This window comes from Strigops habroptila, chromosome Z (genome assembly GCF_004027225.2).
Source record: "Strigops habroptila isolate Jane chromosome Z, bStrHab1.2.pri, whole genome shotgun sequence".
Classification (NCBI taxonomy): Eukaryota; Metazoa; Chordata; class Aves; order Psittaciformes; family Psittacidae; genus Strigops; species Strigops habroptila.
The window spans coordinates 2410735-2437102 of record NC_044302.2 but is presented as its reverse complement, the minus strand read 5'-3'; the positions used below and the strand labels follow the sequence as shown (position 1 = coordinate 2437102).

Sequence of the window (26368 nt, the reverse complement as noted above, 5' to 3'; positions counted from 1 at the left end):
TTTGGAGAATAAAATTATCCCAAAACTATAGTTGGCGGGGACACGACCAACTATTTTCCTTTTTTTTAAGCAATTATTGCCATGGCTTTTTCTAGTTCCAAACAGAACAAAGAGGAAGGAGGACAAGTGTTCTATTTGGTTGTGGATTGCTCTTACCAAGAACTCCCTTCTGTGTCATAGTGAACACACATATTGGAATCACACCCAAAGAACAAGGCGAGCAAGAGATTCTTCAAAGGAATTTCTGCTTAGCTCAGATCTCTTCATTAAAGGTGCTGCATTGTGCACATGGCCCAGGTTAGCTTATTAGCATTGGAAAGGTTACTGAAAGTGAATTAATGGAAGTGCTCCACTCTCTTAACATCTGACGAGCAGGAAAGGAGCCTCCCTACCTACACTTCTCCTGAAAGGTACGTTCAAATTGAGGGCATGTAGGTGGCACCTGCCAAAAGTGGCATGTGAATAACATTGGCAATTTAACACATTCTTACAAAAATACAGAGAACTGTAAAAGCAGCAATTCAAACACTCAAATCAAATGCTTATGCTGAGATTAGATCTAAGAACCCAGCCTTTTCATTGGGACGGGGGGAGGATTTTTAAGCTCTTTTTTTGTAGGTCTCAGCAGGGTTTTATGTCCAAAAACTCAAGCCCTGTTAGACCTACAAAGAAATCTATGCTCACAATAGAGCCACCTCTTCGCTTACAGTGAAGACACAGCTTAAAAAATTAAACTTAGATTACAGAACTCTGGTGCTGTCCATTAGAGAGCAAAAAACAGGCAAATGGAAAAGCTGACCGCTCCTAAGGGCCGTGGAAACCCACCTCGCACACATGCAGGTACAACACCAACCCATCTCCCACCCACCCTGCCTGATGCCTTTCCCAGGCTGAGCTACACACCAGCACAAACCCAAACTGCCTGGTTTGAACCACTCCGGATGAACCTGCACTCAAGAGCCACCCAGGAGCTTTATGGCACTTCCAAACCTGATTCTTTTCCCAGAGAAAGGGCTCCACCATTTCAGGGTGGTGTGAGGACCACAGCAGAAGCCAGTCAAACCCACAAAGCACACAACTCCACTTTAATGTTACATGAGACTATTAACTCCGCTTGCACATGGCTTTCCCTCTCCAGGCCCTGTTTCCTAACACATCCGTTTCTCCCCCTAAAAGCCAACGCTTCCGTACCCCAGCACCACAGGGAAACCTCTGCTTGGCTGTGACTGACATGTGAAGAAAAAACATACACTGCTCTTCTTGTGTTACCTTCCAACCCCTCTAATTTGGAAGGGATAAAAGCTGAAATGCATGGAAAAAAGCCAGAAAGCTCAGATGAACAACTCTGTGCAAAGAAATATCTTCCCTGTGGAATACTAAGCTCTATTTCCCCCAAAGCAGTAAAAATTGAAAACCATATATGAACACATTTAAGAACATTAATAGAAAAACACCGAGCAGTTAAGTGAAGTCACGTTCCACCTAAACAACGCCACCATTATTGCAGCATCTGACTTTCAGATGACAATTCAATCCTGGAAGCACGTATTGTAATTGCTTTTCCATGACGGGCCTCAGCTTTACAATTGCATCCTTCTCAGGAGGTCAGAACAAGGCACGGCTGTGGCTCTGAAAAGCAATTCTGTTTAGCAGTACTACCTTATTCATTCTTTTAATCTTACACCTGCATATTCATTATGAACTCGGTAAAATACAAGTGCCAAAACGACCATCAAAAGCTGCTGCAATCTCTCTGTTGCTCAGAGAAAGCCTTGACCCCTCTGCTTCCCTAATGAAGCGGGGAAAGCACACATCACGCCAGATGTCGGCTCCGGTGCTGCAGAGCAGTCACCGAACCCCAGAACAAGCTCAGCTCAAAGCAGCCATTTCTTGCTGACAACACACAAAAAGGAGCCACCATGATGAAAATAGCTTTTTTCCAGCAAACCACTCAGAGCAGTTTAGTGAGGAAATACCTGTCCTAATCATTGCAGTGTGAGAGCTGCCATGATGCAGCCACTGGGTTACATGAAGCAAGCATCTCAACTGAACTCCCTTTTCTTCCATCCATTTAGATAGGACCTCTGGTCTTACTACTACAGAAAGCTGGGGCGTAGGAGCCCAAAACAACGCAAGTCTCTTTTAGAGAACTGAGAGTAGCAATGTTTGTGACAACTCCCATAATTCGCAATAAAGGAGCCACCTACCAAAAGGGAGAAGTCTCAGACTTTTGTAACCCTTCCTACAGTAGAACAGCAACTCTGCTCCCTCCCCTCTACCTACTACATCATTTCTGGTCCTCCGGCTGCACCAGTGCAGCTACTTCTGGGTCAGATCATGCCACAAGCAATCCACACAAATCTCTAAATATTTGTCACAGAATATCTTGGTGATCAGGTTAACAGCACACCATCACAAACAGCATGGCACATGTGATGCCACAAACCATCTCTCAGGGACAGAAACACCCTGCATCAGGCTTGCAACCAAAGGGAACAGCACAGCAGATGCCCTCTGAATCCATTTCTATCATTGAAGCTTTATTTCCATTAGCCAAGCTATGAAGTGCAGAACGGCACCATCAAAATAGAGCAAACACTGCAAGATCTTACTACAAAGGTAAGCCTGGTCCTGAAGATCAGGCTCCTCAGCCTCTTCCAATGGGGAATCCCTGCAGCATCCTTTACAGCAAGTCACATGCTGGTATGCACAAGTTGCTTGGATGAGGGACAAAAAACACAAAACCACCAGGTTTGTGCCCTTGCATTTTCACTCACAGGTTTACAGCAAAAGCAACCTCATTCTCATGGTCACAAAGATGAGTGACAGAAACCAAGCACTTTTATGATACTTCACCTTCTCCTCAAATGAGACAGAGGTGGCACATCATCCCTCTGCTAGTTCGGCACAGAGGTACCAAGTACCCCAGGGCTTTAACTAGGCACAGGATAACAAGTGGACAAAGACAACAGTGACCTGCTTTTAGAACGTCTGTGGTTTAGGATGAGAGAGTTTTACTCAAGCTTGGCCCGACAGTAATTCTGTTCAAGCCTTGGGCTACTCGGAGGATGGCACAATCTGCACGTGCACCTGTGGGAAACTGCAGGGACCGTGGGTGCTGGAGCCTCCGGAGCCTCTACACCAACACAAAGCCTGGAGTTCACCTCTACAGCTTCACAACACGCCAGATTTGGGTACTGTTTTCAGCCAACACTGGAGGATTCTGATCTTCTCCTCTCGTTCACCTCTCCCCAATATCTCCATAGTGCAGTGGCCCAAGAATGGAGCTGAGCTGGGTGGGAGTGTTGATCTGGTTGAGGGTAGGAAGGCTCCACAGAGGGATCAGGACTTGATGAGTCCAAAGGTCTTTTCTGACCTAACCTGTTCTATGATGAGACCCCTAAACCAAGATGCATTTTAAGCAATGCAGTAGTCTGTCTCTGCAGAGAAGCAGATAAAAGCTTATTTTACTGGAAAAGGTTACTCAACTTATCATCTCCCAGGGCTTACAAAATCCACAGAGCAAAATCAGTTTTTGTTTCAGAAGTCAGAGAAACATCTGACTTCATAGCAATTATTTCTTTCTAGAGCATGAATGTTTTGTCACATCATACATCCTCATCCTGCACCTGTCAAAGTTTTTCCATCCACTGTTTCAGCCAGACCCATCATCAGTGTAGTGTGGCTTTATACAGAGCACAATACCTCCAGAGAGAAAAGGGCTAAAGATGGACAAAAGCATGTGGAAACTCTTCTAAAGGCAGCTACCATAGCTATGCAGGGCGTAATTTAAATTCTCAGTAATAATCCTAAAAGATCTAAGCAGCCAAAAGGCAGGTGATGTAGACAAAAGGTCTGGCAGATGCAGTCTGCCATCATGCTCTCTCCAGAAGCACATCTTTTTGCCCAGCAAAATTACCAATATTTAGCAAATACACTGGTGTGTTTAGTAAGTTTTTGTTTAGGTGAAAGGTCCTGCAATTAACACTGTCCTGTTTTTAAAACCATAGTCTGCATTCGAAGAAACATCATTTACTTCAAAACTGAAGAGTGAAAAACCTTCATACCAGACTATGAAATATAATAGGTAGTGACCAACCTGGGTTATAATTGATGCTCAGATTCAGCTGGGTTTTCCAGGGGACTGCAGAGCAGCCATTAAGGAAAGAGTTACTGCACACTACAGCAAAAGGTCTCACACTTGATACGCTTTAATTACTTAGCTGCAGCAGGGGAGAGTTACTGATGCCTAGCCTGGTTTGTTTCACTGTGAAAGGCTTCTACTGCTATTAATATTCACTGAGGGAAACTGAAATAACAATCTTGTCTTCATGTGAATACTTTGGAATTATTATGGACAAACTAAATACAATGATTTTTATTTTTTTCCCCTCAAAATCCAGGACAAAAGAAACCTACCAGCTTGCAAAGCCACCTGACAGAACAGACCTCTATTTCTACATAGAGTAGCTCTCCTTCAATGATGGCCTTTATTATAATGACAACTTCAACACAAATAATCCCACTGCAGCATAACCCAAGAGGTCAGCCAAGGACCCAGAGCCCCACAGCAGAAGCAACACACTGTAGGTTATGCACCAAGAGCCTTCACCTTAGAATTCCTTGGCACGCTGAGGATGACCTTGCACTCTGCAGCACAGAGCTTTCCCTCCGTACTGCTGCCATGACACACACTGCAAAGCTGAGCTCACAGAGAGCAGCAAACAACAGCTTTTATCCAGCCTGTACACACCAAACCACCAGTACTGCAGAGAAAAACAGCAAGGACAGACTCCTTCCTACCAGCTACACCAGCATCTTTCCGCTTTCCAGAAAACAGCACTGACCTCTCTCAAAATACCGAGTCAAAAATCTCTTCTTTCCCCCTTAAATTCCATTCTAAGGTAGTGTATTATTATTGCTACATCTGCTAATGCCACCAAAAAGTTGAATCCTAACATTGAATCAAACTGTAGTCTCAGCATATTGGGAGGTTTCTCTGCCCAAAATGAAACATAGGTGCCATCTGTTTCAATTACACTAATCACAAGGAGACATAACATTGTGAAACTGGCACTTTTCAATAGACTTTTCTTTTAAAGACATTTCGAAAGTGAAGAGAAAGAGGACTGTGACATACTGGAGGGAGGACGTATGTAAAACTCAGCAGCCAACAGCACCAACAAGCTGCACAGTCCACTGGACAAACCAGTGCTGGAACTGCCCCTGCAGGAAAGTAACTTTTGCTTTCACCAAAGTCAGGGAAAAACCTGCTACGTTTGAAATTATGTAAAAGTGAAAAGGCATCTTAGAAAACTAAAGGCGTTTCCAAGATATTCTTGGTTAGTACCTTTGAGTTACTCCACAGAAGTTTGCAACTTTTACCTTCAGATTTCAGAAAATAAAGAGAAATTCAAACCACCACACCCAACACACCAAGTAGACACAAGCACTTGTTAGGTAATAAAACCGAAAACTGGAACAGAAGCCAGGTAAATATTTACCGATTCCATAGTTGAAAGCTGTCGTTAGCAGGACATATATTAAAATCCAACAGAGATGTGTCCCAAAAACGCTGTGCAATCTGAAAAACACAGGAAGTAGTCCATTAGAAATTAAAACAGACGGTTTCATTTGCAACACACATGCTATATTCAAGTACATGAAGGCTACTAAATCCAAATCCTTGCCTAATCCAGAAATAAATATCCTCATAGCTGTTGCACAAACAGAACAACAGTTCTTGCTGCACCTTTCAAGATGTTTTTCCAACTACAAATTCCCAAAGTGAAATTTTCCAGCACCGGGCAGGAACCAGCAGGAGCTCTCAGCACCTAAGGCAAAGGGGAATTACACCCATTAACTGGTACATGAAAGGGTTGGCACCCAATTCTGAGCCCAAAACCTGGGTTTTCCCTGAACTCTTCACCACGGCTGCACAGGGCCAAGCGGTCACGGGTGATTGTCATGGTGAGTACAAGTTTTGGACAGCACAGCTCAGTAGGAGCCTGTACAAGTCATATGAGCGAGGGCAAGCATGAACTTTGCAGTTCAAACCTTTGTTTGAGGGTTTATAAGATAGAAGGCCAGAGAGCTTGGGCAGAGCCACATGTAAAACACTGTCTTATTCCAGATGTTTTATGCCCGTGATCATACAACCATAAAGTCATAGGATGGTTCAGGTTGGAAAGGACCTTAAAGCTCATCTAGTTCCAATGAGAGCTACCTCGTGGGTTTTTCCAAGGCAAGGGAGTGAGTCCTGCAGCACTGATGGATCCCCTGATGGGGACCTGCAGCCCTACAGAGTATGACAACTGTATACAACGATATAACAACAATACCTGCACAGCACCTTTTCCAGCATGATTCCTCTACTCTTTCATCCTCTCCTCCATTATAAAACTCACAACTCTAATTCGACCTATCCACTTCAACCGCACCAAAAGATAAACTGAGGGGAAAAAAAAGCTGAACTTCCAACTCCATTTTCTGGAAAACCATTAGTGCTGCTTGCTGCCAGTAGTGACTGAGATCTACTGTGCACAAAATTATCCAAGAGTCCACAGAAATCCTGTCCCATGACATACTGACACACAGTTCTGAAGATTCCTATCTGCTTCCTGGCCTACACATAGCAATTTTATTCATTACTTAGGCTCATGTATAAGACAAACATTAAGTATTTTAACACTGAAATAGTGATCACATATGAGTCAAGAAACCTCTGCATCTAACAGCGTACCATTCTTCTATGAAACTTAGGAAATTACGTCCAGTGCAGAGATCACGGGCAAAACCTGCCTTGCTGTGTATATTCTATCACCACATAATGTTCCCGCCACACAGAATCTAACGTTTCAATTCAAAACTACCTCCCCTTCCAAAAGCCTAAGTTATAATTTGTAATGTTAGACACATTTATGCACCCAGTTTTCTTAGCTTTAAGTCTGATGAGAATATATCACTTCACGAACTAACATTTCTATCCTCATTTTCCCTTCTGTGAGCTTACAAGACCAACTGCTGGTCAAGGCTTGGTGTGTTGGACAAGGCTCCCATACGTGCCAAGCTAACTGCAGCTACACAGAAAGACATTTGCAATGCAAAACACCAGACATTCAGTCTTCCTTTGCACTGAAACAGTAGTATAAATACTAAATAATTAAGTGTTCAAGGTGACAAGATTCTGGTTTAAAACAGGCTCAGTCTTTCAAGACCTGTGATACTTTATTTTACTTTAACATGAAGTCATTTGGAAACTCTGGGTAAGCAGACACTTCCATTAAAATAAGTCTTTCAACTTCTAAGTTCTCCCACCAGCTTCTTTCTGTTCTTTCACACTGACCACGTCATCCTCAGCAGTTCCCCACTGATTAGTTACTGGTTCCTCTTGCTGCACTCCCACACATCAGTAAACTGCAGATTTAGAGCACACAGAGAAACTTTTCCAGCATCCATTGAAAAAAAAGCCCTGGGAATTAAGTAATTCAAACTGCTTTAATAAAAGGGTATCTTGTGACTTCACAGAAATCCATATTTGGAGATGGAAATTGCTTTACAATCACAAATGTGACCTGAAAGAAACCAGTATGCTTGCATTAACTACAGACTATTTCCATCAAAGCAGCTGGGGCAGGCAGCTGCGCTCTGGCAGGGGAATGCTGACTGGGAACACTGACTGGTTCCAGTAGCAACGCAGGAGCTGGCTTCAGAGGCTGATGTCAGCCATGAAAGAACAAAACCAGAGCGGTTCTGATGCAGAGCCACTTAGAAAGGTCTCTGTGAAAAATGTGTTCAAGATTCAACAATTTTACACATCTAGATATTTCTCCATTTGATAAGTGAATGCAGAAAGGGTTCTACTTCAGTCCTCATTTTACAGGGAGCGGGAAAGAAGCCATCTGCTGAAGTCTCATTTCAAGCCATGGGAAGGCCAGTCCCCCCACAAGCAAGCATGGTTTTTCTTGTTAGTGCTTCCTTGAAACAAAAAGTTGTGTTTCGATTTAATGACAGACTTGCATCAATTGAGATTCGACAGTGCTCTAGAACTAAGAAGTGTAACAGGATATCAGTATGAGATTTAGATTCTGGTTTAGACCAATTTCTGAATGGAAAAAAAAGAAACCTCTCGGGAGTAGGATAGCCTTTTCCACAGGAGTCATCTGCTTCCCTCTAAATAATTTCAGGAAGAGACAGAATTTCAATGAGGCATCTCTCTGAGGGCTTCTGTGAAAACGTACACTGGGGAAAACAGACACCAATGAGCTTACGCTTTCAGATGAGCTCCATTAGCTCAGATACAGAACTCAGGGAGGTACAACGTATGTGAAGGGAGGGGAAACCTAGGAATGTTTTCCAGTGCACTCCATAGGCATGTTCAGAACAACGTGGTGAGACTGCCTTTACAGCCTTACACAGCACCCGGAATACAAACACTAATCATTCGCCCTGCTGAAACAGTGACAAATACTTATTCTCAGAAACTGTAAAATCACATTACAACTCCAGAATCTGAGAAAACTGAGGTTGTGGGGAGAATCCATAAGCAGACAGCACTACAAACCCCACGTACTTATTATCAACTATGTGTCTTCCAAGAATACCTGTAGGTAGCTTCTGCAACAACAGGGATTCTATTCCTGCCTGGTTACAGCACCCGAGCTGAATCCAAACAATGAGTATTGGAGTTCGGGGAACCACAGCATTAGGGTGGTTTGGGCTGAAGGGACCTTAAAGCTCCTCCAGGTCCAACCCCCTGCCCCGGGCAGGGACACCTTCCACCAGAGCAGGTTGCTCCAAGCCCCTGTGTCCAACCTGGCCTTGAACACTGCCAGGGATGGGGCAGCCACAGCTTCTCTGGGAAAAGTCTGTGCCAGCGCCTCAGCACCCTCACAGGGAAGAGCTTCTGCCTCAGAGCCCATCTCAATCTCCCCTCTGGCAGGTTAAAGCCATTCCCCTTGGCCTGTCCCTACAGGCCCTTGTCCAAAGCCCCTCTCCAGGTTTCCTGGAGCCCCTTTAGGCACTGGAGCTGCTCTAAGGTGTCCCCTTCAGGAGCCTTCTCTTCTCCAGGCTGCCCCAGCCCAGCTCTCTCAGCCTGGCTCCAGAGCAGAGCTGCTCCAGCCCTCGCAGCAGCTCCGGGGCCTCCTCTGGACTTGGTCCAACAGCTCCACGTCCCTCTTGTGCTGTTGCCCCAGAGCTGGATCAGGACTGCAGGGGAGGGGGTCTCACAAAGAAGAAACCGAAGTGCCACAGAAACAGCGCAGAACTGATCACCTCTGCTCCTTCTCATGGGTTTTGCTCACACCCCCCAAAAGCCAAGGGCAGTGCAGCAGCGGAAGCTTTCCCTTGGCCTCTCAAGGGAAATAAAGATCATCAGATTTGTGGCAGTGTCACTCAAGAGCACACCCAAACCTCTCTACACAGCTTGGGACTATTTAGAAAGAGGAGGAAGAAGGAGAGGTGTTGCACTGGAGATCTGAAGGGTGGGGGAGAAAGGTTTTTCCAAGAAATACACAGAAATGAGAGATAAATAACATGCCTTTAACTGAAATGCCCTGCATCCTATCAGTAGCTTACAGACCAAGCATCTTGCAACACACACACACATGCTGAGCAAACTGTTCTGTTCAGTGGGACTGGAGTCACACTCGCTCACACGTGCAGCTGCTCCTACACTCCAAGAACAAATTTCCAGTAGTGGTGTGAGCCACATAAAGTGCCTCTCACTAGGATTCACAAAGCAGCAAATACTTCTGCAGCAAAACGGCAGCCAACTATGCTCATCCAGTACTGATTACTGCAGTGAAAGACCAAAGTGCAGAGACAATTCCACTAGTGTTAAAAAAAGGGAGGAAAAAACTTTCCAATGTGTCTCATTGTGCCAAAATTGCAGCATCAAGTAAAATTTAATTTGATAGCATTCAGAAACTGAGTAGGTAATATATTTGTGGTCTCAACTTCCTTCATTTTGCCCTGCAGATATGTATGCTGAGATCTACATTTTCTTAAAGCTCCTGCCATCTCTGCCACTTGATAAAAATACACAATAATCTGATACTGTCCTCAAAAACACAGACCAAGATTCCTACGTGTGGGCTGAAGAGCCTAAGGCTCATTTTATCCCACTGAAACAAGCATGAAGGAAGGGAAAGATGCGATTCCTGTGGAACCAAATTGTCCTTGAAGTGTTTTAACTGAAAGTCTGACATGAAGAACACAGTCCATGAGAAACTGGGGGTTGACAGTTGTCTAAATTCAGGACTAAGCTGTTTAGAGACTTCCAGTGAATGAAAAGAATCCAGGATCTGTGATGTCAAATAGTCTCAATGCGTTCCAGGTATTTGTCAAGATCTGCGCTTTTTTCAATTCACAGGACAACCAGTTACAGCATTTTCACACCGATACAACAGTCGGACTCAGCTTCCACCACCCGTTCACCTAGGCTGACCCTGAAGGATTACTGCACTCTGTTGTTGTCTACTTTACCAATACTCCACATATCCCTTTGTGAGGGAATGGCACTTGTGTACAGTGGGTTTCTATGTCTCCTTCTGTAGAAATAAGCCTTGAGAGCTCAAATGCAATTTCAGTAGCTCAAAACAAGTAAACACTTTTATACTGTCTATGCTTCAATTGCATTGAACTAAAAAACCTAATTATCAGAAGCCTAGTATTTCACCGGGTTTAACCCCTGCAAACAAACAACAGGCAGCTGAGCAATACACCCTGAAATTACCTGACATGCCAACTTTATTACTGATTATCTGGTTCCTTCATACCAGACATTTAATGTTCTCTACCCTTAAGAATATCTCGAAATTGCTATCCTCTAAAATCACCCAGCATTTCTCCTGAAAAGAGCCATGAGAGCAGTCTGAAAAGGTACTTGACGAGCTGAAAAACTGGGGCTGTCAGAAGAGTTCCCGCTTCGGTACAACCTGAGAGCTGAAATCACTGCAGTAACTCGCTGCTTCTTGGAGTGAAGTGGCAGAAGAGCTAAGCAAGCCTGAACAGCTTCCACTGAACCATACTTTTTTATTCTGTGCACACAATTAAGAGTTCTGGAAATATTCAAGTATGTTCCCCCATCTATCCTCCTTCACCCTCTACCACCCTTCTGTGGCTTCTCTGATGAGTGGAAAGTATCAAGTCAAAATACAGCTCCTGCTTATTTCCTTAACCAACCCTGGGCTAAAGCTCAAGGCTACAGCTTGCCCTTCTGTACTAGCACGCAAAGACAAGCCTTGCTCTGCCACTGTTTTCCAGGCTATAATTTAGTCTGTATAAGTTAAAACCTCCCCTAGTTTTAGAAAAATGTTAAATACCTTAAAGATGATGCACTCTTATCAGCAAATAGATAAAGAAGTCTTAACTATAGAAGCAACGCTTGCCTTATAACAGAATTAACTTCCATCAAGTGGTCATCTCTATGATGGATAGCAGTAAGAAAATTGTTCGGCATCCAAAAATGGTTATGCACTCTCACTTCAGCAGCCTAGGGAGCTACAGGCATCCTTGTTTGTCAGCCCCAATGCTTGCAAATAATCCTCCAGACCCTTACCATTTTTCTTTTTTAGAGCTCCAATATGAAACGTAATTATCCAAGACTGCTGGGTCCTTCCAGCCTGGTTGAATCTCTTCCAAAAAGATGCATAATCAGGCTCATTTTTTTATTAAATGATCTGCACATGCAAAGCAAAGATCCACTGTCTGGCTTTGGAAGAACACATCATTATTACTGGTACACAGCAAAAATTAATACACACGTTAAGCCCATGAGAACGTGTTTCCGAGAAAACCATCAGCACAGAACAGCAGCATCATATCTGCTTTCATATAACCTGAACTGGTTAGCTAGCCAGCCATAAAATTCAATAGCAAGATGTACAGAACCCTCAAGCTGTTTATTTTAGCGTACGGTAAGCTGTTAATTCCTAAACCATTTGGAAGAGACACAGGATGCACAATGGCAGGGATATTCAAAGCAGAACTGTTCCAGGAGTATTTTTAGTTCACATGAAAATGAGAAGAAATTGTAGCCTCCGTACCCTAACCATTTTGTGAGCCCCATCTGAAAAGGAGTCCATTCCCAACCCAGTTATTCCATAGGCAGACAATACGAAGGCAGTAGGAACAGCACTGATTTTAAAGCTCAAGTACAGCAGCACACATGTAGACATAGAAAAGGAAGTGCATAACATGGCCGAAAATAAAACATTTTAGAAAGCATTATCCAGGAAAAGACTTCCAGGTCAACACAGGAACGAACACACTGAAAGGTCAAGGAAAAGGCAGGAGGCAAAGACAACAAATGCTTTTCCTGGGTGCACAAACAAGAAGTACTACAGGAAAACAAGCTCCACTGGAGCCAACAGCATGAGCAGTAATACTCCCAGATGCTGGCAATTAGAAAGGTTTATGGGAAAGATAAAAGAAATTCAGCAAGTATTAGAAAACTAAGTATATATTCAAAAGCTACAGAATTTAAGTTTTTAACAACAACAAAAAAAAAAAAAGAACAAAACAGCCAGAAGATTCCTCAATTCCTGTCCACAGGAACCTGTAGAAGAATCACAACAGATTCATCTGGCAAAGAAATTGACCTGACAGTTTTCCAGCTTACATTTGGCAGAGCCATCCTAGAAACTTAAAACCAAAAATCACCTCCAGTGACCCAGGGGAATTTCTACCATGCAAGATCTAAAAGATGCCTGATAACAGAAGGGACACTCAAAGGTGAATTTCAGAGATAGACAACAGTGCTGCCCATGTTTGAGAGCTCAAAAACCCATCATGCTGAGCAGAACGAAGTCAAGCCAAAAAATCTTGAAGCTTCAACTTGTCCTAATTAAGCTCCAAGATGCTGGCCTTCAACAACCCAGTGAAGACAAGAAGAATGTTCTCTGGAATTAAACCAGTAATTTAAAGTTAGATCATAGCTGCTGTCATATTCCAAGTATCTTCTCCTCTTCATTCCTCCTAAATACAAGTCTGAAGTGGGACACAGACATACTTCCTGCCATCAGACTTAATACCTTTCCTGTAACTTTACTAAGAGCCCTTTATTAATCCATTCCACTCAAATTCCCTTTGTAGGTTCTTCTCGGGGAAGGAAGGCAGGCTAACAATGCTACTAGACTAGAAGAGCACCACTCAAAAATTGAGCCCACAATTTCTTACTCCAAACTCAATTTTAACACATTGAGAAAATGCACACCATTCTTGGAATTAAAAAAAAGCGACAGACACATTTGTCACCTTTACAGTCTCAGACATTTGCAACCATGCAATTCAGTGTCAAATTGGATCCAGGTTACTATTAATAACTGAACTATTTCCTTTCCTTTCTGAAAGCTGATTTGCGAAAAGGATGCAAGCATCCCATTTTAAAACACGCTAATTAGCCAAGGAGGAGTCAAGGAAGTCAACATTCAGCCTCCAAGAACATACACAGTCTCTCTCCTAGAGGAAAAAACCACAGCAAACTTACCCAAGGAGTGCACCATCACCCACTCCAAGCAGCGGTGTACAACCTCCTCCACCAAGAAAACTCTGCGTCATCACAGAAACATTGCAACCAGACACTTCAACAACTCACATTCGGGTTTCTGTTCTGAAGAATATGCAGGTCTCACTCAAAGGCTCACAACCAGATACGTGCTGCATTACAAGGAGGAGATGACACCATTACCTGCCACAGCAGCAGACCTGGCTTGATGACCCAGGAGGTCCCCAGAAAGCAATATGAGAAAGGCAATTGTTAAAACGTGCTCAAGACTTCAGTTTCCAGAGTTATGACGAATGCTTTACAATAACCTCAAATTACATAGGAGAAACCCTAAAGAAAGCGCCTCCTCGATTTACACACGGCATCTCTCCTCTATTGTCTAGGTCCTGGCAAGTTAAGGTCAGAATAAAAAGGTTCTTTAAAAATACCACATAAATTGAAAACACCTACAGCTTCCAATGATTTTTTTCTTCCCTTCTGTTATAAGCCCTGAGCAGGTTTAAGTTGCAGTTGCCATCATCAAAGAAGTTGCTCCCCTCCCATTTTCCATTCTCCTGAAGAACGAACGTCCTGGCAGCACTGGGTACCGGTGCTGAAGCAGCAGGCTGCTGCTGTCTCACGGCTACAGAAGGCAGGGCTGGAGCGCAGTACGAGGAGGGCACGAGGCCACCTCGGCCACACAGATACGCTGGAGAGCATTGCTAAATAATAGAACAAGGAAGCCAAATGTCTGTCTGGGTCTGTTAGAGGTGGCCCAGCTTGTCCAGAGGGGCTCGGTTACCGCAGAGTGGAGCGGGGAGACCTCTGAGCCTGCTCAGGTGCTAGATCCCCAGCTTCTCCCTTGCGCAGCTTCTGGAACTCGTCCATGGATCGGCTTCACCTGCCAGCCCAGCAGAAATCCCACTCACCTCCCTCTGCCTGCTGGCCTCCTGCCTCAGAAGGGGCTGAACGGCTCCTGCGCCACAGGAAGGGTCGGGGAGCCTCAGCCCCTCGGCGCAGCGGTGAACCGGCACCGGCCACACTGTGAAACCGCACCCCAGGAAAGCCTACAAACACCTAGGGAAAGGGCACATCCCTTCCCTCAAACACATCGCCGTGCAAACAAACAGCACAGAGGGTGGCAAGGAAAACGGTCAGAGGACAAAAGGACAGAGGGTCAGGATTAAACCCCTTGATTCCCAGCCAAACGGCCTACCTGTAAGCCCACGCAACCTCGAGAGCCAATTTAAAACCCTCAGTGTGCTATACTTTAGGTTATAAAATCATATTTAGACATCTATCTGAAGCACTCTTTGCTGGTGGCTAAAAACAATTCCTTTGTCATCAAATCTTGCTTCAGCAAGCTGACATGACATTTTTAACTCAGGAAATAAGATAATTATGGTTCAAGGTAAACAACTACAACTTTGCATCATAAACAGTTTCTAATTTTAAGCCTGAGTCCCTCTAATGCCATCCATATTTCAAAGAAGGTTTCCTTACAAATGGTTTAGATTGTCTAAGTAGCTTGTGACCGAGCCCTGCTGCCAATGAGCATCAGCAGCAGGCCTTGGGAAAGCCATGGGCAGGCGCAGCAGATAAAAGTCCAGCAGATGCAGCAGGTGAGTTCCTGTATCAAAATGAGTCAAGGTAAGCCAAACATGAAAGGAGGAAAACACATTTGGAATCTTAACTAGCTTGAGACGTAAAAACTGTGTCTCTTAGGAACACACGGAAAACAGCAAGAGCTGAGACCAAAGCTCCTCGTACTTACGCAATGTTTGCTGCGAGTTGTTTTCTATGCCAGCCCTCAGACGCCCCATTCGGCTTCCCCAGTGGCACAAACAGCAAGAATTCAAGTCGCGACTCGCTGTGAGGGTATCAGCTACCACAGTGTTCAGCACAAGGCAGTAAACTCACCTACAGCCAGCCGTGCTGTGTCTAAACTAGCCCTACTGGTGCTACTGCTGCCATAAAACAGTCTCCACAGTTACCCACAAACAAAGCCTTGCAACAAACAGAGGCATCGCAAGCCAGCAATGCTGAAGCTCATCATCTGAACTTGCCTGGAACTACAATGAGGTATTGAGGGCAGCAAGCTGTCTGCCTCCAGGATGAATCATTACACACAGAGGTAGCAATAACTGCAAGTACTGCTTATAGGTGTTAGCCTGGTAGGCTTTCATTCCTCCTCATCCAAAGAAAAAGAAGTGCTAAATTACAACCAAAAGGAGGACAGCTGAATGAGAGAATGGAGTAGAGACCAAATGGAGTAGAGAAAATGAGACCTGACACAGACAAAGCATTCCACAATAGCTGAGCTCAGAAGGGACAGAAGTGGTCAAAATCACCCAGCCAGCCAGTTATGAGAATGCTGTTTAGTCTCCTGCAGAAACAGCAGTGAGGAGGAATCATGTGGTAAAGCCTGGGCAGCTTGGGAGAGCTCGCTCCTCCAAAACTTCTCTCCATTAAGCGTTTTCAAACCACCCCACCCCACTGCTGCTATTGTTGTCACAGAGGGAATTTCAACCAGAACAATTATTCCCACCACATTTTTCTGCTGGGAGAAGAAAAACGGTAATTCTGCACAGAAAATAGTATGATTTACACAGTAGTTCATACAGCAACACAAGTCTCCTTCTGAAAGGAAAAACACGAACGTGCCTCGAATCCAGTGTGCAGCAGCAGGAATGTATTTTTAGATACAACCATTTGAAGGCAGCAATATGGTGGAAGTCTCCCAGGTTGAATTTCGCCGTGGGAGGTTAATCTCTGTGCACCCTGGAGAGGGCAGTTCATTAAGAGGCTGTTCAGAGCAGAAGGAAACAATTCACCCACTCCCTGAAGAAATCCCTCTCCCCACGACTGCACACAGGCAGCCTCTCTGAACTCTCCACCAACCCACATCTCATCCCAATTTGCACCATTTTCCTGGTACTAGCAGCGTGTCCAGGCTGTGCTAGAAAGCACTCCTCCCCTCTGCATCTCTCGCACAATTAATGCAGCTGAATTCAAGGCTGTCTTCAAAGCACAACACAGGGTGCAAAGCAGCTCAAAGTCAACCCAAGCGCCCAAGAGAAGGAGCAGAATAACAGTTTGGCTTTATAATGTTTTATCTGCAATTAACACTTCTTCATGACTTCTGATAAGGTAACGTATTAGCTGTCAGACCAAACCCAAGCGCAAATAAGTGAACCTTCAAACATTCTCAAAGCGAAGCTTCAGAAAGAGTCAAATACTCTTTCTGCCACCAAAGCCACTCTGCTCTCTCTCATGCTAAGGAATGTTTAACTTAATTATCAGGTAAAAGACTCTATTCAAAAGGTAACTTAGTCACCACTGCGTTAGTTTGTACCCACACTGAGCAATCATGGAGCAGCCCTTCAGGACCACACCTTTGGGAAAACACCACCTCAAAGGCTCCGTGAGACCTGCCCCAGACCTGGGAGGGGCTCAAAACACAAATGAGCCACCCTGTGCACCCATTTACAGACAGACTACAGGGTCGTTGGGGGTTAAGGGTTGTTCGCTTGTTTTAAACAAGTTAAACAGAGTGCCCAGCTATGCTCTACCCATACAGTGACATCCCCTTGACTTGAACCACGGGCTAAAGAGCCATTGTACACCTCTGCCCTCATGCCCTATGAGGCTGTTCCTATGGTACAGGAAATACAAAGTCAACACACGCTCAAAAAATTGCTTCCTCATATTTTCTTACACCATTAAATACTTTAACACTTAACTTTCAAATAAAGTACTTCCAAAGTTTTAAAGCATTTGGTGTGGAACACTTGATTTTCGGGTAGCTGGAGTTAAGCACAAATGGAATAAAATCCAGATAAACCTATGAAATACAGAGTGTTCATTATTTCATAAGTTGTCAGCAAATCTGACTGTCCCATCTGACAGCTTAGAGGTGCTGGCAATGTTGGGATGCAGAGCACATTACCCACCCCCCCGAAGGGGTACCTCTGAGTATCCCAAAGGTGTCAGTGAAGGACACTAATGGTCAATTGTGAGCATTTATGTGACAGGGAGGGAAAAAAAAGTAAGAAAATGCAAAAAGCCTACATGAGAACCAAAAGCCCTGACTACAGCCAAGCCATTTTTCAGACTTTTATTAAAATTAGATTGTCCTTTGACTGTGATTGTCCTATCTGCCTCTTGTACACAGCAGAGGAGCACCAACATCATACTGTGGAAAACACAGAAATACACAAAGGGGGACAAAGGTAACATCTACAACAAGGTTACACCATCCCCACAAGCACACCGCACTGTGCTTATACACCTCAACATTTAATATTTCTCACAGCTCATTTAATATTGCTCACAGCTCTCACGGAAGGCAAGCAAAACTGTGCTAAAATATGGTGTGTAGGTATAAGAGAAATAAAGGCTGATTCAGCCCTGCCTCCCCTCCCGAGCCCGACCTCCTCCAAACGCTTTAAATAGGATGTTATCACTACTTGTTTATATGCCATTACAGGAAAAAAAATGCTCGGTTTCTTAATACTGCATTACAGAACAAGATGTTACTCAATTCTTTCTGTAAAGTACAGAGAAATAACTGTGAGACCATATGCAGCTGAAAGCATCCACGTGCTGGAGTAATCCGGACTTACGTAACTGACAATTGGCATCTCACCACACAGAGCAGGAAAGGAAAGGCCAACACACACACATCATCTTTGAGGCATAAAACCAATTATAAATTCGGATCGAGGAGCCTGGTTCAGGAGGTGACTGAAAATTCACTTCTCTAAGTTACAGTTTAAGGTTTCTGCCATGACAGTACACAGAAAAGAATCCCATGGGGTTGATTTTTTCTCCTTCACCTCATCCTGTCGAGCAAAAATGAATTATTTGCTAACTGAAGAGTTCAGTTTGAACCAATGTCATCACGACTCTGATCTCTGTAGATGGAAGGCAAGTCCTTCCAGGTTTCCAGAAGCCTGGAGAAAGGCAGAGACCAGCATCCTCCCGTTTTCTCAACACATCATAAAACATCAGGTATCTGAGCACAGATGCTCACACTGTACTTTACCCTCAAAGCCACAGCAAAGACGGAGCACCCGCTTCTTCAAGCCCATGGTACTCACCACAGCCCTCTGCCTCTCCAGATGAGGGCAAAGCCCACTACCGTGCTTGTACACAGGGGTAACATCTAAAGCCCTAAACCACCCCTGCCTTGGGGCTGCCGCACTACCTTCAGCTGTAAAATCTGCTGCCCATCACCAGCTGCAGTGGACATCTCTAACACCCACATCTGCGTCCTCTGAGCCTGGGGGCTCATGAGTGGAAGTGAATCCAGGGGAAACACGGGCACAGTTCAGAAGAACAACAGCCCTGCCATTGGGCAACGTGCACAGGGCAGCCAAAAACCAGACGTGCAAAATAAACCCCAAATCCACAGACAGGTCACCAATATGACTAAGATCCACCCTCACCCCTTTCCTACCTGCTCTTACCCAAGAGCAAACAGTTTTTTCTTAGAAGCATGAAAAAGTGCTTTAGTATCATACCATTAGACAGAGCTCACTGCTGTTAGGTGCCAGGTTTGGGGTGGAAGGGAAGGTGTTTTCCTGGCTGCAAGCACCACCGTGGAGACACAGGCACGTTATTGTGAAAAGCAAGTCAACTTTTTTACACACAGACAAAGGATAACAATTGTTTCATTGCTGTGTTTCAGATGCTTAAGATCTTAAACTGAACCACAGGAAAGCGTGTTCCTAGTTAGGCTATTACAGCAAATGAAATGAAAATTGAAAATGAAGTCTAACGGACATTAAATTTAAGTAAATATATATCAATTTCACAATCATAATAATACATGGTTCTTATGACAGAACTTCTGTGGCACATAAAAGCACCCTTGATAACTCTGAATATTAAGCTGAGGTACCACAGGCATCTTACAGTTTATATAAATAAAGTGCCTCCTGCAAATAATCATGGTTCCTTGGGCGAGAACTGCCGCATGATTAACAGAGGTCCATTATAAAGGCAGTACATAACCCAGCTCCTGCGAGTAGTCACTGCCACATCAGAGTGAGTTTCTATGGCAACCAGGGAGGAAAATATAAAGCAAATTACAGTTAAATGAAAATTATTCTCCATGACAATATATGTTAATGCAGGAACATTTGCAAGGCCATTCTGGATAAAATGTTTACATTCACACATGTGTTTACTAAAATAAATAAAAGGCAGGCTAGAACTGCTAATGGATCAACCAGTGACAAAGATCAGAGTCTCTATCTCTCCCCCCCCCCTCAAGTTTTAATGTATGCAGAACAAAATTATTCAAGCTGATAGAATGGAAAACAAACCACCTCAACAAAGGTATCTGCACATTTAGATAGAGCACACATGCTTTAAAAAACAGGTTTTACGAAGATCTAACGTGTACGGGTTTGGATGTTGTGATCCTTTAATTTTCTTGGCTGCAAACAAAGAGCACATTTATACCTCCCCATCCCAGCAGAAAACGCTTTCGACAAGAGGCGAAGTCACTCAGAGTATTTATAGAGATTTGACTGGAATGGGAATAGTGACTTACTTTAATCAGCTATAACTTACTTATTGAAAACTGAAGTGTTTTATACCCCAGAATTGGCAGCACTGACTCTATAGCAGTGTCTTACACCTTGCCGGGGTTTAAAAGCAGCACAGGTCAATGAGAACCTGTTGTGAGATACTTTTATAAAAGCTCACATTTAAGGCTTGAAAAGGTTTGCCTACTCTCACACCATGATCACTCGGCCCAAGCAGTCCTTTTTTTAGGGAATATATCTCTGGTTTTAAATATCTCCTGAAGCACGGGTGAAGTTAATTGGAATGAGGCTCATTCAAGAGGCAGCCACTTGGTTTATTTTAACTCACTTTGCTCGCGCCCCAAAGAAAAGCCTACAGAAAGAAACTAGGTTATAAACTGACTTACAGTCTCTTTTCCACTGTGAAGCGCCACGTTTTAAGAACAGTTTAAAATGCTGCACTGGAAAAAAGCACCCCTCTCAGCCGCGTTTCACAGTTCCCCCTGCCAAGTTCCTTTCCCATGGAAATGGCCTGCCTGTTCCGCGAGTAACACAGGTGCAGGTTTCTTAGGAAGACCCAGAAAGAGCACAAGGCACTTTTTGAACCCGTTTCAGCGAGCTGGGAACACAGAGGACAGCATTCACTCCACTGGCACATCTGAACTCACTCCGAACACGCTCCCACTGACCTCTGCATCTGCCTCTTGCCTCCACCTACAGAACAATACTTGAATCATGACGATCGTAATTTTTTATGACAGTGGGAAAACTGCAATATTCTCCACAAGTTCACTCCACCCTGCACATAAAACTGCTCATAGGTTCAACCATAAAGCAAACTACCTCCTCTGAAGTCTGAGCTAAAGCCGACCTGAAAAAAAAAACTGCATTAACATTTTACATAACCACCCTCGCGGACAGCAGGGCTCCTTAGTCATTCGGTGTGAGTGTTGACAAAAGCAAGTTAGGTCAGAAAGGATCTGGGTAACAAAACTCTTTACAGGTGAGCTCAGGTTACCCGCAAACACCAAATGCACACACCACCAAATACATTCCAGTCATGCTCCACTTTCCCGGAGGATCGCTTGCAGCAGAGCCCACAGTAGCATTACCATTATCATTTCAACTAATGTTGTCACTGATCCATGACTCCCTCTACCTTTCTCTCTACACCCATATGCAGACTATCTCTGTGCAACGTAGAGAAAACAGCTACAACCCTTGGACTAAAAAGAAAATAAATAATAAATCTGCAAATTGAACCACAGCAGCAGTTGCTAGGTTCCTTTCAAAACCTTCCCTAATTGCTAGGATTGGGTTTTTACCGAAGCTCCTTGCTGCAGCGGTGGAGGGGCTGAATGTTGTTTTCACAAAAGAACTTCTAAAACCACAGGCTGCATGTCTGCACCAGCAAGTATTTATATTCTGTGCACACACCAGATTATGCGTACACACACCATCCTCGCTGGGCTTCAAGCAGATGAATCCCACCAGGCCCAGCTACCTTCCCCGTGCCAGATCTATTGGGTCATGTACCCCGCTTCCTGCTGCTGCGCTCCCACATCCTTTTGCGGAGAACTGGCTTGCTGTGCCAAAACGCATCCGCATCAGAACAGTCATTTTCTCTGTAAACACAAGCAAATGCATGCTTACGTGAAGTCAAATTCTAGAGCAAGCCAGGCAGCTCGCAGCTCTCATGCCCCAGCAAGCAGCAGGAGGTTCAGGGGGAAGCCAGGCTGCTAGGCAATACTAAGCATGCAACACTGCCAGCAGACCTCCCATGCACCCTTCTCTACTGCAAGCTGCATCAAGTGAATTAGCACCAGATGGACGAGATAACAGCTCTGAAGAGACTCTCTGAAGGATTCTAGTGGATTTCAATTACCTGCACTGCTCAGTAAGAGTAAATTCTGCCTACAACTATTACTGGTAATGTCAGAGGAAAGAGCCCCATCGTTCATATCCAGGATGAATCCATAAAAGAGAGAGATTGAAAGAGCTGATCTAACCAGAGACAGCAGCTGGCCACAGGGATGCAGCAGAGGTAATGAGCCATTAGTGGTACGCACAACAGCAGCCCCAACACTAACAGCACCCCAAACTCTCGTCCCTGGCAGAAGACCCTGCGCCCCCAAATCCTTCACCTCTTGACGCTACCGCAGCTTCACTCCGTTTTCAAGCACTTTCCTCCCACCATGTGAAAACAAGGCCCAGATCTCGGGAGGGATATGAAGATGCAGAATGATCTCAGAGAGAGGGAGAAAGGCAGGAACAGACGGGAGGAAACATCAAAAGACAGGCTAAAATTAGAGACAACAATCCTGGATGAGAAGGACCAAGGCGAGAGCAGAGCACCAAGCATAACCTCCATCAGATGAGGCTTCTGGGAAGAGGGAGGCACACACAGAAGGGAGAAGAAATATTATGGTGGGTGAAGGAGGGGAAGCTAGCAGACAGGACAGACTGCAGAAGTAAATGCAGGCATTTCAAGACTACAACCTGTAGCCTTCTAACTAGGGAGCACTACTCAGCACACCAGAAAAAAGCCACAAAGTTGACTTCTCGTCTCATCTCTTCTCCCCTCGATGAGAGCTAACTCAAAGGCAACTCAGCTCTCACCACAGAACAAGTTCAACACCCTGGTACCAGCACTGATCACAGAGGAAGCAATTTAATTTGCCACCATCACGCACAACAGAGAGCAGTTGAGTAAAGCAGGCCACTTCAAATCCCAGTCAGGAAGCCAGAAGCCTTCTGGGCTGCTGGCAAAATGGAGGGTGTCAAACAGATCAGAGACCAGGACAGTCACAACGCAGGGCCCCAACATGTGCCCAGAGACAGACCACAGAAGGAAGGAAGCCAGAGAAGATACAAAAATTATCAGCTATCCTCGTTTCCAAAACCAGCATATTCTCACATGTCCTTTCTTGTGTGGTAGGACAAGAAACCACACGAGCTGGAATAAAAAGGTCAACATTCAAGGAGAACAGGCTTTCATCTTCAAACCTGGTTAATGGATTCAACGCTTGGAATGCTCAGAAAGGTAAAAGTTTTACACACAAAAAAACCCAGGGTTGCTTCTTACAGACCCACGATCCAGCTTGGATAAATGTATCTGGCTGTGCCTCGCTGCAAGATGAAACCAAGGAGACAGCTAGCTATGGGAAGCAGCCAAACACTGTAACTAGAGCACCAGCTCACCCAGTGGTATTTAAACAACCGTAGCCCAGCCATGAGCAGGATGTTTGTTTCCCTCCACACAGCCCCCTCTCTTTCCTGCATCCACCTATGGCTCTTCCCAGCATCGGCATGGCTAATCTCATCCATCTATCTAAAGATACAATGATAGCAGTACATTATAAATAGGCTTACATCTCCAGTCCATGCAAGGCCTGACGCAACGGCCGGTGCAGCAAGCAGAGTGTGTTGTTACGACAACGGTGACATTTCACAATCCCCAACAGCCTGCAGAACATGGAAAACACCAGACCAAAAGTGTAAAGTCTACCCAAAAGATTACTGCTTTTCACAGGATACGGTCACTGCCACAGTCAGCAGGATACCAGATCCGTTGCCTCCTCCCAGCCAAAGGCAGCTATCAGGAGACCATTCCCAACGGAAAACTTCTTGGAACTTTATCTTGGCTCCTCCTGGACCTAACCAGCCTGCAGAAAACTCAGCTACTTACTAGTAATTTGGAGCTCTTGGTACAACTTGTTTACACAGAGCGGGTCATAGGATAGGCTGGAAGGTGTAAGCAGGATACAGTTTTATGGCTCTGAACTCCTGCCCAGATAAGCTGATAAGGCTCCACGTTCAGGGGGAGGGGAAGCTTTCGTGTGTGCTGTATTTAAAATGAAGACGCACCCTGAACTGCAGTTAAACATTTTATACTTAATCATGAAATTTCCATTCTCGTTATTTTCCTCTAAAGCTATTTAATGGGGTTTTTTAGGAGCTCCTAATTACACATCCTTTCATTTCCTATCAAGATACAGAGTGGCACAGTATTACAAACCCTAGCTCTCCAGCCTCTTGCTGCACAGGCTGTCGAGCCTTCAGGGACAGGCTGCCTCTGCTTTGTGGTGAATTTTTCAGAGGGTAACGTCGCCCTTCCTTGCCATGCCCGTGACACAGTTTTAGCAGCTTTATGCTGCTCTGAAAGTAAATTCTTTTTGACCTTTTCTATACTGCAAAGCTGTCAGTCTTAAAAAAAACAAACGAATTACAGAGCTGGCGTGTTCAGTGTTTGGCTCCCCTTACTCCTCCCCTGATTACCCAAAGCCATTTAACCACCCCACCGTGACACCCACCAGACGTCGTGTCCCAGCTGAGGACCTGAAGCCAACCGCTCAAACGAGCATCGCCTTCATTTTCTCTGAGCAAATCCAATACAGTACAAGAGGAAAGCAGATGCTTTCTCACTGTTCATAGGTGAGAAAAAACACCAGTTCCCTCAGTACACACTTGAGACAAAGCCTCTTTTACACATACTGAAGTTTTCTACTCTTTCCAGTTTCAAAGCCTGTAAATTTTGTTGCTTAAGAAGCAAGCACGCATTTTAGTCACATATGAACCCAGCACAAACACCTTGCATCTACCAGCACAATTAACATTTCAATGTTTCCACAAAATATCGAAAGATGCGACCTTTGGTTTACTAATACAAACTCAATACACAATCAATAGCTTGCTCCTGCCCCTGCAGGAAATACTCATCGGATAAGTTTGGTTTTCTTAGAGTCAGGGGAAGAAAGGCTGCCTACAGATTTTGAGAGGATAAATAATTCAAGGCGTGAGTGCCAAGGGCAGTGCTGCACACATCCATATGGCAGGGACAATGCAGACAGTAATATATGCTTCACATCACCACTCTGACAGTGCCTTCAACCCTGACCTAGAAAAAAAACATCACTTTCTCTTGGCTACAACAGTTAATTCACTCCCCGTCACTGCTACCCTGCAACACTAAGGACTACCTCACGCTTCCCATTTATGTCGGGGCAGCATCTCCCAGCTCCTCGGCCTTCGCAGACTAACCGCTCACAACAGCTACGCTGCAGCGAGTGGAACAACTTACATGATGAACTTAAGAATGAAAATGAACCAGAAGAGACGCAGGTTTCAGAAGCCCTCTATAGGAGCTCATGCCTTTTTCACTACCAAAACTGAAAGGGGCAGGAAAACCCAGGACAGTTTCTCATACATGAGGCCTGGCAAGAGAGCCGGCACGGGGGAGAGGGGAGGCTGCCGACAGCCGTTCCCAATGGACACAGGACCACGTACATCATGTCAAAGGCTGGAACAATGCAGGAGAGGGAAAAGGCTGCTCACTGGGGAAGCCTCCCCACCACAACCCTCATGGCCAGAAACCCTGCAGCTGCACTTGCTTCACACTCCCAACATTAACAGTGCAGACACCCCCCATGCCACTGTCCTGTTTTGGTGGTGATTTGGTCATCCTGCAGTGTGGGGAAAATATTAAAGAATCTAGAGGAAGAATTCTGGAACCCCAAACACCTGATATAATGAACTGCACCTTCTAACAGGATTATTTCCTTTCCTGACCCCAATTACTCCTTCAGTTTATTAAAAAGAACTCGTATACACAGAAATGTTAACACCCTGAAGAATCACGTAAACAGAAAAAAGTCTGAGGGCACCATTATAAACAGAGTTAATGGAACTCAGTGATTGGAAATGGACCTTGAAAGCTGTCAGATCAAAGCAAGATCTTTCTCGTGTAAGGACTGCATTACCCTTGGAGCCACAGAGCTAATACCATCTATAAAAATATTTTGCTCAAGTAAGTTAAGAACAGCAGCGTTTCATCTGTCAAAAGGTGCGAGGCTTTTATGGGATTAGCCATTCCACATACAGCATAAAAATTAGAACAGCTTTTTAAAAGCCCTCAGCTCAGCTGACAGAGACTACACAGACCAACGTGTGCGCCTGCTTTCTTCACACACGCTACACGCTGAACAGATTTTTCACTGCTATTAGCATTTAAGCTGCTTTTTATATATATATTTTTTATACGCACTTGTAAAAGATTACAAATTGGCATCACCTATAACCAGCCACAGATGAAGCCTGCACCACCACTCAGGCTCAGCCAAATTAAATACCAGGCAATCGCACGAGAAAAATACATCAGAAAGCACCAGTTCTCACACAGGAAGGCTTGGAAATTCCAGGTACAGCTGAATACCCTCCAGAGCAGCCTCCAGACTGCCGGCGCTGACAGCTTCCCCCCTTCCTCGCAGCAGGATACCGAAGACAGCATTTTGCCCAAGCATATTAAGGCTCTGGCTGCACAAGCCCATACGGTTTAGGATGCATGTGA

General features: G+C 44.6%; 1 protein-coding gene across 7 annotated transcripts in view; it reads right to left on the bottom strand.

Annotated features, from left to right (window-relative positions):
• Nucleotides 1–26368, bottom strand: part of ANKRD11 (ankyrin repeat domain 11) — a 150261-nt gene that overhangs the window by 119089 nt on the left and 4804 nt on the right. For 4 of the 7 annotated variants that reach the window (XM_030511997.1, XM_030512003.1, XM_030512000.1 and 1 more), the window contains exon 2: nucleotides 5505–5584. The gene's annotated coding sequence lies outside the window, so the exon portion shown is untranslated. Of the gene's footprint in view, nucleotides 1–5504; nucleotides 5585–23394; nucleotides 24228–26368 lie in introns of those variants that run through there. The other 3 variants (XM_030511999.1, XM_030511996.1, XM_030511998.1) reach the window with 2 other exon arrangements.